The following is a 17,142-nucleotide window of genomic DNA, read 5'->3' as shown; positions in this document are numbered from 1 at the left end:
TAAAAACTACACAACCGTCGTAAAAGTAGTATTTTCTTACTCTAATATAAACATGAATCCACTGTGTCAGTAACGAATTATTTGAAACAGTCGAGAATCTGTCGCTACGTATCAGACAGAGCAGCGTCTGCTACACGAGAACCGTCTCAATAATTTCATATGTTGATGAAAATGTCTGTTTATTGTTTGTAAACAGCGGTTTGATTGTTCTCTGAAGTCGAAGGTCCATGAAAAAACTTTCAAATACATTTTATTGTTTGGTTTTTGCATTTAGCTGTGAGCTACTAGCTAACCAATTAAGTTAGCCCTCCTAGCTAGCTGCTCTAAATCACGTGACCCATGATGTTGGGAACAGAATTCAGAAGTTTTTCCTTCAGGATCAGTAAATAAACAAAACAGAAGCACGTTTATTTATTTATTTATGTATTTAAAATGGATGGGGACCACCACTAAAAAGAGTTTAGAAAATTCACATAAAGATCAAATCAATCTTTATTTATAAAGCACTTTTCATATAAAGGAATAACACAAAGTGTTTTACAAGAAAAACAGAACAGTGTAAGTAATATAAAAACATGGAATAAAATTAAAATAAAAAATTAAGAAGATGTTCATTTAATCAGCAATGTATGTTTAGGTCGCGTTAGCATTAGCCGTCCTATGGGAAATCCCAATATACGTTAAGCTAGGGGACTTAAGCATTATGTCCTAGATCGATTTATATTTTTATGAATCGATTATTGATCTGTTGAGCTTAAATAAATTCAAATTAATTAATCGATTTTATAAACCCTTGAACCCCGGAGCTCCAATGTTTATGTTTTTGATTTATTGTAACTTTTCAACCGTTAACACGATCATTCCAGTAGATTCTGAGGGAGAAAAGCGGCGGTTTATGAATCCACTGGAATGATCGTGTTAACGGTTGAAAAGTTCCAGTATGTTAAAGATTTTGTGTTTAAGCCGGTAACGCCTCAGGTGTTAAAGGGTTAACCCCAGTGATTACAGTATACTTTATTGTGAGGCTTTATTGTCATATTTACATATTTTCCCCCACATATTCTATGTAAACAACGACAGCTTCTTGTGTTAAAAAAGAAGAACAATCTAATTTAGGATAAGAAACGCGATTTATGAAAGTCACTTTGGATGTAACAACCGACAAATATTAAATAATTAATAATAGTGCAAATTTTGGGGGAGGTACAGATTCTGATTGGCCCCTCCCCCTCTCGTTTTACGAAGAATATGTGTTAAAAAAATTCAAATGTCACAGTAAAGTCACAAAAAATGAGTGTTACGAACCAAATCAGCGATACTTGAGACCGGGGAAACACATTCTGACGGGGGAACGTACCGCGGCACAACACAGGAGTGGTGATGGACAGACAGGAAGCTGGAGTCTTCAGACAGGAAGTCTGCAGCTCAGATGAATCTGAATGTCGGGCTGCTGCTGCAACAGCGATCGCTTTTTCCCGCTTTCTTCCCGTTGAGGCGGGAGTTCCTCCGGAGAGCCGTTTCTCCTCTTCTGTCTGTTGTTTTCAGCCAAATACCTTTTCAGTGCTTTATAAACAGCGAGGATTGTAAATCGGAATAACTGCTCAGCCCCGCTTCCTCGTTCCTGTAGAGGACGAGGACGGTCGCCTCCCCAAACGTCCAGACTCTGGACCGCGGCTCCGGGGGTGGAGCGCTCTGATCCGCCGGAGGGGAAAGCGCCGCTTACGTTTGCTCCACGTTTTCCATCTCGCCGTTTTCGTTCTTTTGGGTGTGCAAAAATATATTTAAAAAAAAACGTACAACACAGAATACCTCAGAAAAAAGAAGTCCATGTAACCTCGATGACCCTCATTTATCGGCCATTCTCGGGCACTTTCATCCGTCGTCTCTCGTGTCCCCGCCCCCACGCACGCCGTCTCCTCGCCACGCCAAAAAAAGCCATGTCAGAAAGCATCACGCGGTCTTTTCCCACAGTCCAATCGCCGTTTTTGGGTTTGCCGGCGTCACGAAGGCCAACACGGGGAACACTTGAAACGACCCCACCCCCACTCCATTCCTCTCTATGTATCTCTATTTATCTTTGTTGAAACTGAATGTAAGAAAACACAAACACTACAAACCTCTAATTTACCTAGACATATTTAAGAATAAATACTCTATATGTGCACATAGATATACCTATACAAGCCCCACAGAGACACAACACAAATGCATATGTAAATAGAGAATCTAATGTCTGAAACTTTATCTTGAAGAGGAAGAGGAGGAGCCTCTTCCGCCACGATTCAGGGAAACAAACAGAAGTCCGGTGCAGAATGTTGGGCCGGACGACTCCCACTCGGTCGCTCTCGGCGTTCCTTTTCTAACTCCGTCCGTGCTTGTTATCGCCCTACGATGTAGCATAGGGGGAGGGGCCGCCGCGGGCCGCGCCCAGCTCGATTCGGTTTTTAAAGCAGAACACTGTATTTTATGGGTTAAACGGGAGGGGGTGGGTGACGAAGGGCTGGTGGGAGGGGCCTGTCGTCAGGTTGTACATAGAAGTCCCCTCCCCCCCCGCCTGTCTTTTCTGCAGGTGGGGTTTTTAAGTGTAGAAGGAGATGTGGGGGGAGGGGCGGCCCTCTTGATAGTTTTGCATGCTGGTGTACATACCCCCCCCCTTACCCATCATCCCTTTTGGTTGATGCGGCTGCTTTCTCCTCTTTACGTTCAACTCTCTTTGGAATCGTCAGCAGGACAGATTCTGACGTTTTGAATTTATCGAAAAAGAAGAAAAAAAAGGTTTTCCTGTGAAGGAGGAGCATCACCTGGGAGGTGTTTTAGTGGTTTTTGGCTCTTTTGCGGTTCTTTTCTTTCATGTGTAAAGTAATAAAGTGCGTATGGGTGTGAGTGTGTAACGCGTATCGTGAACAGGTCGGTGTTTTTGCTTTATTTCTCCATATTTTAGCCTCAGAGCTGCTGTTAGGATCACACGAGGGCGCCGCCCCTCGCCGTCTGTATGCCTCCGGCACGGCGCCTTACAGACCCAAATTGCATCACGCAGACACCCTCAGGGATCCTCGAACGCACCACTCTCACCTCTATTCAGGTACTACGCTGAGGCCTAGCAGTGATGGTTCTTTACCGCTAAGTTTTCCCGGCAAAACTCTCGAATCCCAAACCAATTTAGGCCACAAATCTCTATCCGGATTTTCCAAAACTTTGCGAGCGGTTTGGTCGCTAGCACTTTTGGTGGGAACGTCTGTGATCGCGTTTCAGCACGTTCCCCTCCCCCGCTAAAGTCTCCGCCGCGTGTTTGGTGGAATCGTCACAGTCTGCGTCCTGTCCGTGATGCGGACGCCGTCACCGTTAGCCTGGTGTGGATGTGGGAGCGTGCGATGAGTTTCACCCAGATTTTGTACCTCTTAAACAATCACCGTTGATGTTTTCTGAGATCTATGTGAGATTTTTAACAGATGAAACTGTATTTATCGCGATCCGAGCTAATGAGTTTCCTTCGACATTCCTGACGGTGATTCGGATCGATTTTGTTGCGGTGGAAGTCGCTCGGCGATAACCGGTCGTCCGCAACAACAACAAACCTCGTCTCTGCTTCGGTCTCGGTTTTTGTCCTGCTGAGATTTTTACGTGACCGCGCCCGGGTTCTTAACGGGACGGACGGCCCGCCGCGCCTCGGGGCTCGCCGGGCTTCGATTCCGTTTTCCTCTTTTGTTTTTGGGTTTGACGATATACCTCATTCCTTCAGTCGGGTGGGCCGCCGGAGGGGGCGGGGCCGATGCTCAGGAGGCCGCCGCCCCCTCTGACAGGGCGGTCCCGCCCAGACTGTACCTCTCACACACCAACACACACACACAAACACACACACAGGTTCTCCAAATATCCAGATGGACCTCATTTTTCAATATCTACTGTTTACAGTTTGACAAAAAAATTGTATAATTTAAAAAATATTTTCTCATATTGTAGTTTTATTTATGTACAATATTTCTTTTTGTTTGTTTTTTGTTCGATTTTGTACCTTGTGCGTTGGACTTTTATTCTTCTAGGCTTACACTGATGTCCATGTATATGAGCACTTAACAAGGATCAAAAACTATCTGCTTCGGTTTTGATTTGATTTTTTTAATTCTCCCTGTTTTCAAAATCAGATTGTTCTTTTAGTTTGGGCTGATTAATAAATCATGATGTCTAATTTTGGGATTTTATTTTTTTTTTTACGAAAAGATGATCATGATTATTCTGCTTTATTTTGAAATTCCTTTTGCATTGAACATCAGGCGACGTTGATTAGATCTGTCTTTGTGCATGTGTAAAATACTTCACTGGTTATGTTATATTCAATTTGTTAAAAAAAAGAAGAAAAAAAAAGAAATTGCCATTTTTGCCACACATTTCAGCTGTAACGTTGTGTAAGGTAGTATTTACTGGATGCTAGAACTTTCTTTTCAAAACCACTATTCTTCTAATAAATTTTGTTGTGAAAAAATAAACGTCTAAGCAGATCTGGTCATTATTGGAGTCACTGTAAAAATGTTTCAGGAAAAAGTCAATAATTCTGAGGAAAGTTGTCAAATTAAGAGAGAAAGTCGTAAAGTTATGAGAAAAAAAATAACTAACATTTATTTTTTAAAAAGTTGTACATTATAAGAGAAATAGTTATTTTCAAGTCTAAATAATATGAAGATAAAGTCTAAATCTAACAATTTTACATTTTTTTAAATAAATTTGCAATGTTTTATTACATTTTTATTACCTTATTTGTGTTTACATTTTTCTTTTAAATTTACAACATTTTTGGTGTAAAATATTTTCTTTGTTTTTATATTTTTAACTTTTTTCACATGGAATAAACTAAAAAGGTGAAATATTGGATCAATGAACAAAAGCTCTGTAATATGTCACAATTTAAACATATTAGTTTTTGTCAAATATTTAAATGATTAAATCAACTCAAGCTTTCAACTTGATGAAAGCTAATGTTTCAAAACAGATTTAAAAAAATATTATTTATAGGAATTAAGTTGTAAAATTTAGGGAAATATCAACCCTTTCAAAATAAAATTGCAAAGTTGTACAAAACGTAAAAATATGTTGAAGTCAACCATTTTACAAGAAAAAAAGTTGTACCATTGAGAGAAGAAAATGAAACATTACAATAAAAAACTTATGAGACAGAAATAATGTAATTAATGATTCAATATTTCACTTTTTTCAGATTAAAATTGTCAAAAAACAAATTGTCAAATTATACGAAAAAAGTAAAAAATATGAAAATGAACATTTTACTTCAAAAATGTTGTCAAATTATGAGAAAGTCAACATTCATAAAAATGTAATTTTTTTTATCAAAAAATGTTAAATTCAATGAAAGAGTAAAAAACTATTTTTAAAAAACTTGGCTATTGGAGTTAAGTTGCAAAAGTGTAAGAAAATGTCATAAAACTTTAAGAAAAAAGGTCGATTTTACAGGACAAAAGTTTTAATTGTGAGTAAAAAGTGGAAGATTACTATAAAAAGTTGTAAAATGAAAAAAAATTTTGATTTTTTTTTCTTTATTCTTAAGTTGTAAAGTAATTAGTACGATCTGATTGGACAACTATTGAAATTGCTGATTAATCGTCAATTAGAATTTGATTAGAAATGAAGGAAAGAAGCTGTGTGATTCACTAGAGTTTAATAAACATAAATCATATTTTTAGTTATATTTAGCTTAAACACTTCCAGTTTAAAGCCAATGATGGTTCAGATGTTTCTTTACGTCCAGTTTACGAATGATCCAATTAGTCGACTGATCAGAAAACATAATCAGTGATTCGTCGACTATTAAAATGATTGTTTATGTCTGCATAAACATTAAGAGAAAATTGTCAAAGTTTTTCAGGTATAAAACTGTAAATGTATCAATATAAGCAGTAAATTTAGGAGGAAAAGTCCTCCTTTTTTAAAAAAATTTAGTAGTTTCCTGATAATAAAATTTTAATTTTACAAAAAAAACAAACAAAAAAATGATTAAATGAGATTCTTGAGTGTTGGAGTTTGTCTCATTTCTCTGAATTAACATAAATCAAGCTGGTAATATTCTTAAAGCTAAATCTTATTGTGTTTTAGAAAATCTGTGGCTTTTTACTTATAAAATTACGACTTCTTGAAGCACAAGTTCATTTTGTCTCACATTTAAGGGACGTTCTTCTCATGCTCTTGTTTATCTCTCTAGTTTTTGTTTGTGTTTTTGTCAGCCTGAAGTGTGAGATAAACGTTCAATTATGCAGCAGAAACTTAACGAGACTTTGGAGAGAGCTGCAGGTGACGGTGAATGAAAGCTGAACCCCGGGGCGGCGCCCCTCTCCGGGTTAACGAGCTGATAAAGGCCACACGATGAAGGCAGCTGACCCTTTGAGGGAACACAGGAAGTAAACCAGCGTCCCGCTCGCCGGCCATCCGTCCGCCCGCCGGCTGAGGGGAATGGGATCAGCAGGAGGGATGATGGGATTGATCCCGTTTCTGTGGGGAAACTAATGGCGCTCCAGGTCGACCATAAATCTGGATTCCACGGAGAACAGACGTGAGCGGCATCAATGTGGGAGGAGCATCATTATCCCCCCCCCCCCATATACACCTCTTTGAACCCACTTGTGTGAAACTGATAAGATAGAACATACTTACACTAGGTAATCTGATTACTGGTATTGCATCAAAGTTTACGATTCAAAAACAGGCCCTTAGTTACCATGGCAACCGCTTGAAATGAGGCCAGACTGAATTGCCCAAATTAAAAACTTTAACATGTCGGCGGTGACGCTTAAACACAAGAATCTTGAACCCTGTAAATCCCACTAGATCAAAGAACTCTCAGATAATGGAACCTTTTTAAAATGATATTTAAATGCAATCGTACCAAAAAAGGCACCTCATTTAGACATCGTCTCAGATTTGACCCACACATCCTAAACATGGCCGAACTGTATTATAAACAATTAATTACCAACAAATTCTGCATTTTTTTAAAACACCAAACAGTCGCTTAGAAAAAAAATAAAACAATAGATGAGATAACCTCAACCTAACGTGTTGAAAACTAGCAAAATGTTTTCCCACCAAAAGTGTTTTTGAGCTGTCATGGAGGCAGCCATTTTGAAATGAGCAGGAAAAGTCCTTCTACTGCCCCTAGTGGAATAATAAGGCACTGCAGGGCAGAAAACATGAAGTGATATCAGTGGAACGTTTTCATAATGTTAAAGTACGTTTATCAAATATGATACAAATGATTATATAGGGTTAACGTTTTTTATTATTTTGTTTGACGAGATTCCCGCCCTGCAGGAAACACATTCCCACCATTCCTGACGACCTGCTGACTCTGCTGATGAGTTCAGACAGAAACAGAAGTTCTTTAAAGACAACAACAGTTTTAGCATCAATTGAAGTTTTTTTCCCCACAAACATTTTAAAGGATCAAAAAGAGAAGCTAGGGGGCGGGTCATACTGGGAATATGGGTATCGATTCAACGTTAGTACTTATGGGGGATGTATCACTGATATAAATACTTGTGTCTTTAAATGCTGCGATATAGAATAATTGTGGAAATACATATTTAGGTTGATCTAAACTTAACAGATCAATCATCAATTAAAAAAAATATATAGATAAATTTAGCACATAAAGCTAAAGTCTGCTAGCTAAATGCTAACATTTGATGGAATTCCCCATAGGACGGCTAATGCTAACGCTCGGTTGACGTAAACACACATTCCTGAGTAAATGAACGTCTTTATATGAATTTTCCAAACTCTTTTAAGGAAATATTTTTAAAGTAACCATTTGTGGTCTAAAACATATTTTTTTCCTCATACTTTCTTCTTCTTCAGGAATAAGGTGTACTTCTCTAGTGTGATCACCACCTAGTGGTCAAACTGAAACGTCCTCCAGGAGAAGCAGAACAATGTTTCCATGTTAATGATCTGAACATTTTAGTTAGAACTTCTCCTTTAGAGAATCCATGTAACTCTGGATGATATTAACAATCTCAGTATTTCACTGATACATTTACAGTATGTGAACTGGATCAGATTAATATGAATATATTCAAAACATATATATAGACTATTAATGTATATCTAAACAAATGTGTATAAATGTGAAAACTCAAAATTGAACTGAGAGAATCGAAAGAATCAGAAAAAAAAATCTGAATCAAATTGATTCAGGTGCATTGAATCAGATCAATTCTGGACATTATTATCAATACTCAGCCCTAATATTTTAAAATAAAAGCAGTAATAAAATACCAAAGTAAGTAGTGGGAAAAGTAAACAAAAGCAACACTTTAAACAATAAAAATATAAATTGCGTTCAACTCTCTAATGTCTCTGGACTCTCCGATGAGGCAGGACGGGACCTCTGGACGGGACCTCTGGACGGGACAGGTGAGGTGTGAGGAGGAGGTCCACTGTTAAACACAACCAGTGTGGGCAGATTTGTACTTAAATTGGGCTCAAATAGCAACACGAGACAGAAGCATGAAGACTCTTTACTGCACGTCTTAAAGAAAAACATCACAAATATCCGCCTCATCACGGTTACCGATTGTTGTTCGTCAACCACAATAAACTCTTTTCATGGTGACGTCAGACGAAATGGGAACATCGCTGATCATGTGTAGTGACTCCTGGTTTACGGGTTTAGAACCTTAAAGCTGAACGCTGGTTAACACAATTTTTCATAAATAATAACAGTAACATTACCAATTTCAACAGAAAAATGTTCAGTGTTTATTTTATGAAAGTCCTGCTGAAATATATTTCATCTCCTGTCTTAGATCGTTCACAAACCTAAATACAAATTTGAATAATCCTTTAATATTTGAGGTTTTATTGAAAAATCAACCTTTCATTTGAGCAGATATTCTGTTTTTCTTGATGTTTTTAGTGCGATCAGAACAAAAATATTGACATTTTAACTGCACCCAAGGCTACATTTAGCTGTTGTAATACCAGGTATTTGTTGTTTTTTGGGGTATTTTGGGGTAATTGTAAAGACAGGAACACTTACCGAGTGGTACAGTGAATATTTGACGTGCTGAAACCACGTATTTTCACCTTTCAAAATAAGAGCGTCTAAAACAAAAGTCCAGCTCTGTAGAACGTGATGTGTGAATATTCATTTCCTTAAATATTTCTGACGGTTTCAAATGACTTTTCTCCTTGTTTCCCTTTATTGTCCCTCAGGGATCCGACTCGGTTATGAGTGAAGAGGAGAATAACACGACAGGTCTTCGTTTGTCTCGTTGAACCTGTCTCTCTGGTTTTAGTGATTTCTGAACACAGAGATGTAATCGACTTGAACTGGACAGTAAAGATCATTTATCCGTCTCATCGCCGCCGTGGAACATCCTCAGAGGAGCGTCATCATTCAGAGAGAAACCAAACATCTACAAACACCAACGAGGACGCCGTACGGACTGGAACTTATTATTGAAATGAAGCGACTATTTGGTTCGTGTTTTCTGATATTTCAGCTGCTGCTAAAGGCTCAGACTCAAAGAACGTGATGAAGTGAATGTCACAGTGGTGAACCATGAGCACAGTCGGACTAAAATGTGGAGAACGGAACTTGACTGCTGCTGTCTGAGTGAAATCCTGCTCATCTTTAATGTCTCTCTTTCAAGAGGGGAAATAGTAAAAGGAAATATACGTCGACAGTCACAGTTCAGTGTAGCTGTGATTTAGTGTCAAGAAGTCCAACCGGTGGAACTTCAAGCACAAAATCTGGAGTAGCGACGGAGAATGTGAGCGCTCTGAAGGAAGACGCCAATGTATGGAGAGAGAACAGACTCACCGCGATCTGTGGTTCTGTGTGTGTCATTCTGGATTTGTGACTCACACGATACATTATGTGAATAAGAACAGAATTATGACATCAAAAAGTTACAATTTACTCAAAAAGAAATTAAAATGACAACAGCTTGAAACTATTTACACACAAATCTTTAAAAATGACGCACAAACTGCTCCTTACACACAAAACCACATTTCCACAGAGTCTGATGCGAGTATCTCGTGTGTAAGTGATGCGTTCACATGCTGCTGTAATGCTGGGACATCAGAGTTTTAGTATCAGCAGCTTTGAACTCCGACTGTGAAGATTATCTGGTAAACTTGATCTCTCATTTCCTCATCATGCATGTGGAAATTGTATTTTTTAACTTTCATAATTTCTGTACTTGTGCTCTAATGTATTGTATGAGCTGCTAATCAAGAATTATGGGAGCGAGTCTGTTTTCTCTCCATAAAAATACTTAACGTGTTTATATTGACTCTTCATTGAAAATAGCTGCTTGAATGAGGCGACATCGTTTTCTCAAATGTTTTTTTAAAAATACATTTTCTGGTCCATACTGTCTGACTGCTTTCTTTAAATGACATAAAACCAAACAGGTTGTTCATAGAACATTAGCAGCACTTAAACTCCAGCTAATTGTTTTCCTGCTGCCGTTTTGAGCCCAAACGCGTCTTAAGTTTGTTGCTGCTCTAAAAATACCGGCTCTGCTGTCATTAGTGACTCTTCGGAGTTCATTTAAGCGCCGTCATTATTTATAACGTGGATATCTCGGCCTCTCAGGAGCCGCTCAGCAATCATTGGGTCTCCGAGTCCTCCGCCTGCTTTCATTTTGGCTTCAGCGCTCCAGGGCGTTGCAGTGAGGGGCGGCACAAAAAGACAAATAAGTTTTCAGGGCAGTGGAACTAGGTCATCCTCTCATCAAATATTTATTTTCCATCAAGGCCCCGGGCTCCAAAAGGACTCTTTCTATAGCGGCTGAACTCACGGCTGCAGATTTTGTTCTCTGATGGTCGAGTTTCTGAAGAGGCTGAAGGTTCAGCGTTTCTCAGGTTCACTGGACTTAAAATGACAGTTACCCATAAGCCCACTGTCCACCTTTTGTCCTCTCTGATTGGACGACTGTCCGCTTTGTTCTGTTGTTCACTGTAGCATGTGTTTTTAGAAAGCTCCAGGTTGTGGTTCGAATCCCGCAGACAGGCTGGACTGCAGCGTTTGTCCAGACCGGAAAATCCCAGGAAATTTCCTCCCAGACAGAAGCTGCCTGGAAAAGCCTGGAAAAGCCTGGAAAAGCCTGGAAAAGCCTGGATCTTCTTGGCTCCATTTTTCTTTGATGAACTCGTGGACGGAGCAGAACCGTCCGTCTGATGTTTGAGACCCAACACACCAGTACTTCAGAGTTCTGTTCGCTTGTTTCTTAGTTCTGGGTCGTAACTCCTCGTCTGTACGAGCTTCTCTCCTGACATTTACACTTCAGAGCGTAACTTTGACTCCAGTCTGAAAGAATTCTCTTCATCAGCTCTGAATAAATGAGTCGCAGGACGTCGAATCAGTTTTTTGGTTTTCTCTATTTTGTTTCTTCCCTGGAAAAATGTAAATCCTCTCGACTATTAGGATTTATGAACAATATGGATAAATGAGCTCAGCTCAAAAGCCACGCCCCCTCAGAGGAGATTTTGGAAACAGGCTTCAGATCAATATGAAAAATGGCTTTTTAAGACATTTGGGTTTTTGGGTTTTGGTTAAAAACCTCATAATCATCATTAAAACACGATCTGTGTTCATGTTTCTGACTCACACTGATGACTAACGGATTCATCTACTGTACTTTCAACTTATACTGTAAAAACCCAAAGTCCTTATTTGTGTTATATTTGTTTAATATTGTAACTTTTTTACCCAGCTGGGATAGGCTCCAGCAACCCTGTGACCTTGAAGCGGCTCAGAACGGAGGATGAAAACATTATTCTTCTACATTCTTCAAGCTCAAATATAAAAATGTCAAAATGCTCCAAAAACCAACAGAGAATAAATTCATGAGTTTGATAAAGATAAAAGTCGTTTCTTTGACCACATTTAAAGTCTTGATTTAAAAAAAAAACATCCACGTTCCTCGTTTGGATTTTTTGTTTCTTGACATTTTCTTTTCTGGTTTTCACAAACTGCGTCGTTTCCGTCAAACTGAAGCTGCAGGACTGCGTGATGGACGTCCTCCACCCAGGAGTCCGGAGCAGAAGCGCCTCCGGTCGGTGATCCCAAAGTCACGCCGCAGCTCTTCTCGGGGCGCCGCCGTCCTCCTGAGACCGACCCGCCTGAGGAAAGCATCGCTGTCGCGGCCGGTCATCCTCACGCTTCATTTCTGCTCTTTTCTCCTCTAGAGCTGATCCACTGAGCCGCTCACAGAAGCTGAAGAAGTCACTCCTGTCACGTCAGAAATCCGTTTTGATCAACAGTTGAACTGTTGGATCCCCAGCAAACAGATTTAAAGAAACCTTTAAAAGTCTGAAGGTCGGTCTGGAGGATGTTTGAAGAGCCGCAGCGCAGAAGTCATAAGAAGTCTTCATTCATCCAGAGGAAAACTCTGCCGGCCTCGGGAATTCAGATTTAAGTCGGAAAGACAACCGCCTTCATTTCAGACTCGGTGAGTTTAACACGAATACCTGAACCCTCAACTACACAGGATTTAAACATTTTAAATTCTTTCATTTATTCACACTGACAACCTGCAGCTGGTTCACCAGTGCAACAGTTCGGATCCAGATTCCAGGAAAACAAAGGCGTTCATGGATCCATGTGTCTGTGAGTGGATGCATCAGAAAGGGGCGGAGCACGGAGCTTACGGCCCCGCCCAGAATATTTTCTGTATCACAAATACGATCTTTTCAAACTCAATTGTTTCCTTTCCTCCTGATTTTACAACAATTTCAGAAAAATGCTACAAAAAATAAATAAAAAAACAAACACAAATCACAAGTCAACACACACCGAAAAAACAACACAATTTATGCACAACTTATGAAAGTTTGGTGTCAAAACGTTCAGCATGTTAAGAGCATTCATGCTAGTGGGGTTTCTGAGGCTAATTTGGGTTTAGCTCATATTTTAGCTAGATGCTAACATTTTCAGCTAGCATTTTAGCAGCATGTTAGCTTTTTTGGCTAATTTAGCATCTACAGACATTATTTGGGCTAATTCTGGGTTAAGCTAGTATTTTAGTAACTTACTAGCTTTTTGGCTGATTTGGGATCTAATGAGGCGTCAGGCTAATTCTTCCCTTTAATGCATTGTAATATTTTGTCAGTTTTCAAAGACATTGTTAAAATCCTTTGTGCACTTTCTTCCATTCCTGCAGTTCTAAATCATTTAGCAGCTTAAGCATTTTCAGCGAATCTCTTCAGTAATTCCAGTTCATTTCTTCAGTATCTCAAGCAAAAAGCTTCAGCATCCTCAGCGACCAGATTTAGCCATCAGCATTAGCATTCACACTAGCATAATCGCAGGTCCTGCAACTTTTCCAGTTCTTCTTTGTTGTCCATTTTCTTTGCTTTCTGCAACTTTTAGTCTGAAAAATATGGAATTTACTCCAATGTCGTCACCATCTTCTAAAGTCTCTTCATTCAAAATCATGACTCAGACTCTTTGATGCTGTTGGTTTAGCTGACTGTCATCCTCTGGAGCTTTTTATTTTTGGGTTTTTTTATGAAGGATCTTCTCATTGTGGGACTTCCCTCCTGCAGAGGGGTTTGGATGAGACTGTTTTCCTGCTACATTATTGTAATCTGAGGCACCTGTAGCTGCTGCATGCAGACGATCACGTCCATCATCATTAGTGTTTGTTTAACTCTTTCACTGCCTGATCAACCAAATGGTGGGGAGCATTTAGAAAATGTGTTTTTAAAAATCTTTGTGTATTACTCCCCAAGGTACGGAGCCCCTAAAGGTACATGAGAAAATAGAAGGGGAAAAAAAAAGTTTCCTAAAATTTGAAGTAAAAAAAAATGTAGTGACTTGTGCACAATAGATAGTAACTAGTGCGGACCAGTTAGTATTTTTTAGAATTTTTTTGTCTTCAGTATTTAGAAAAACATTTTTTAAGTTACTTTCCGGTGTGAACCAGTTACTAACCAGAACATCATTTTTTTTTTCTAAAAAAATAAGTTAGAAAAAAATTCTGGTAAGTGGTGTGCACCAGCTAGTACCTTGGTTTTTTTTTTTTTTACTTTAATTTTTAGAAAAAAAAAATGTTTCAGTTAGCATCTGGTGTTTGAGTATTATTGCCACCAAAAAAATAAAAAATAATATTATGAGTTTTATTTTTTCGTAAATTTACGACTTTAAATCTAAAGATTTGCTAATTTTTTTCCTGGTGAATTTAAGAAATTAAACTTCATAAATCTAGCCTATGACTGTCAAAGTCTTAAACATACAACTTTATTCTCGTGATTTAGCAGTTACGACTTATTTCTTGTAAATTTACGAGATTTAAAGTTGTAATTTTAAAAATAAAATTCATCTTTATAAAGTGGCCCTAATCGTAGGTGTGCACCACTCACTAATCTGATATTTATATAAATAAAATAATACAATTCTGGATAGTAAGAGGTGTGCACCAGTTACTGGTTTCTAAACTGAATTTTTTTTTTACTTCTATTTTTTTATATAACTTTTATAATGTAGATTTAGGCAAAAAATGTTATTTCTATTTTACATATTTTTTTTCTTGATGTCTCTTTAGGGGCTCCGTACGAGGCAATAAGCAGCAGAAAAAAAATCATTTTTTGGTGATTTTTGTTCTTTTGGAAGCTAAAAGGTTCAGACACCACAAACGCTCCGTTAGTGACTCCTTCTCTTGAGGTTTCCATCTTCCTGCTCCTCTTCTGATTCGTTTCCGGCCTCAGATCGGATCAGCTTGATCCACTTTAACCTCATTCATGAAGAAAGCTCGTTCTGAAGAAGCGGCTCCTGTTTTGAGGCCGCTGTGAGCAGCCTGCTGTTGTTTCTGTCTGGAGATGATGGAGTAAAAGTGCCCGAGCTGCTGTAAGAACCCCTAATGACCCTCCTCGTGTCCTCCGGCTCCGAGTGCAAACATTCCACATGAAATATCCCCTCAGCCGCCGTCACTCATGAGGCTGGAGCACGCGCCGCTCTGTCCGTTCTCCTGCGCCCACCGACCACTGTGAAAATGTCAGAGGCCCCATCAGAGCCCCCCCTGCTGCGGCGTGTGGTGGCTGCGCACAGCAAGCCTCCCCATTACTGATTAATGGAGCCACATAGGCTGATTCAATTAAGACTGAGCGCCAGCCCCATGCGGTCGTCTCCCCAGGCCTGTCTGAGCTGCGTTTAGCTGCGACGGGTCCTAACAAGCTGCAGCGCTGATTGCACTCGAGTGTCCCGCAGAAAGTCACTTTTCTGATAACCTACTTTTCTTTTGAGGCAGAGCGGCGGGAGTGAAGGACGTCATCTGGATGCAGTCAGAATCCAGTTATCATCATCATCACCTCACGGGAGACCGAGAAGTCATTTTGTGGTGATGCTGACAGATGACATCATGGATAAAGGTGGAGCCACACTGGGAGGGGGCGGGGTCAAGATTTGTTGATAGTTGTATATTTGACCTGAATTGCAGAGCGGCAGGAGTCCGGCTGAACTCGTATTAATGGTTGATGAATTGTTAAAGGGATGGATTTATTTATTCATAAAGGTGAACGGTTAGATTTCATTCAGAGAACAAACGATGCTGCGGCCGGCCGTCCGTCTGCGGCTGCAGGTTGCAGCCGTCTGTCCGTCTGTCTGCGGCTGCAGGTCGCAGCCGTCTGTCCGTCCGTCCGTCTGCGGCTGCAGGTCGCAGCCGTCTGTCCGTCCGTCCGTCTGCGGCTGCAGGTTGCAGCCAACTGTCCGTCCGTCTGCGGCTGCAGGTCGCAGCCGTCTGTCCGTCCGTCTGCGGCTGCAGGTCGCAGCCGTCTGTCCGGCTGAGAAGTGCTTCTTACACATAAAGTTGTTTATGTTTGATTTAGGGTATTTGGGTATTTGATTAGATATTGTACTCTTTAAAAATGTATTATTTTACTACGGTAGACCTGTATGTTAACGGGGGTGGGGGTTTATTTGAATTTCTGTTTTTGATTTTAATTGTAAAACACTTCAGCTGACAAAACTATAAGTGCTTCTTATGAATGAAGTTTTATTTGATTTTATGACAATTATTTTTTTATTATTATGGATTTGCTTGTATCTTTTAAAAAAAGTCTAAATTTTTTTCAAAATTCTGATTTGATTTCACTATTATGTCAAGAAAAAAACGTGTCTGTTCTGCACCATCAAAATGCTGTAAATCTGTCCAAATCCGTCCAAATCCTGCTCTCTGCAAGACTGGGTGAGGTGCATTATGGGAATTTTCCTTTTCAGTTGTTTTGTCCCATTGTTGCGTGTTTAGGAGTTTTTATTTGTCTGTTTCATTAAAGGGGAGGGAAGTTACACACACCCACCTGCACAGGTAGGGTGTCACAGGAGGTGGGCGGAGCTAAGGTGTAACCTGAGTCACCTGTAGGATCAGTTTCAAATGGATAAAAACAGTTTGTAAATTTTAAAAGAAAAGAACAATTTGGAGAATTTGAAAAAAGTTTCAAACTCATTTGTGGACTTTGTAACTTTGAAAAATGAATAAAAAATTGAGGAGAAAAAAAAACGACAAAAAATACAGAAAAATTGAAAAAATCGTTGGTTGGTTGGTTGGTTGGTTGGTTGGTTGGTTGGTTGAGTGGTTGGTTGATTGGTTGGTTGGTTGAGTGGTTGGTTGGTTGGTTGGTTGGTTGGTTGGTTGGTGTAGTCCTTGATTCACAGTCGCACTTCACTTCTTCTGAGCTGATCCTGATTTGATCTCCGCTGTATTGATCCTGTTTCATTGGATCCTGTGGATTCCATGGATTCGTTTCATGTTAATGAGATTGTGAAGCATCTTTGATCAATCGTGAGCATGCAAATCATAAAACTTTGTTTTTTAAACATTTTATTCTGAAAATCTGTGTGGGAGATTTCAGAGCTGTTGACAGACTTTTATTTTGAAGGGCAGTCGGTTTGTGTTGAAGACTCAGGCGGGAAGCAGCTCTCTGCTGCGGCGACCGTTTCAATCACCATCCGAATGATTATTAAAATAGAATTAGGGCGTCCAATCGGATTGGTCGGATTCTTCTCACTCCCAGTAACTGAATGAAATCCTGATGATCCGATTGGCTGGAACTTTCTGTTACAGGGACTCCTCCCAGGTCACCTTGGTGGGTTCAGCTTCTTTAGATGCAGCCTGAAATATTCAGTTT

General features: G+C 39.6%; 1 long non-coding RNA gene across 1 annotated transcript in view; it reads left to right on the top strand.

The window, feature by feature from the left end:
* The first annotated feature begins 12,012 nt into the window (after positions 1–12,012).
* Positions 12,013–17,142, top strand: part of LOC118599362 — a 12,968-nt gene continuing 7,838 nt past the window's right edge. The window contains exon 1 of the long non-coding RNA XR_004948674.1: positions 12,013–12,470. This is a non-coding gene — a long non-coding RNA (uncharacterized LOC118599362). The remainder of the gene's footprint in view (positions 12,471–17,142) is intronic.

The sequence above is a fragment of the Oryzias melastigma genome, linkage group LG1, assembly GCF_002922805.2.
Source record: "Oryzias melastigma strain HK-1 linkage group LG1, ASM292280v2, whole genome shotgun sequence".
Classification (NCBI taxonomy): domain Eukaryota; kingdom Metazoa; phylum Chordata; class Actinopteri; order Beloniformes; family Adrianichthyidae; genus Oryzias; species Oryzias melastigma.
This window is presented reverse-complemented; position numbering and strand designations above follow the sequence as displayed.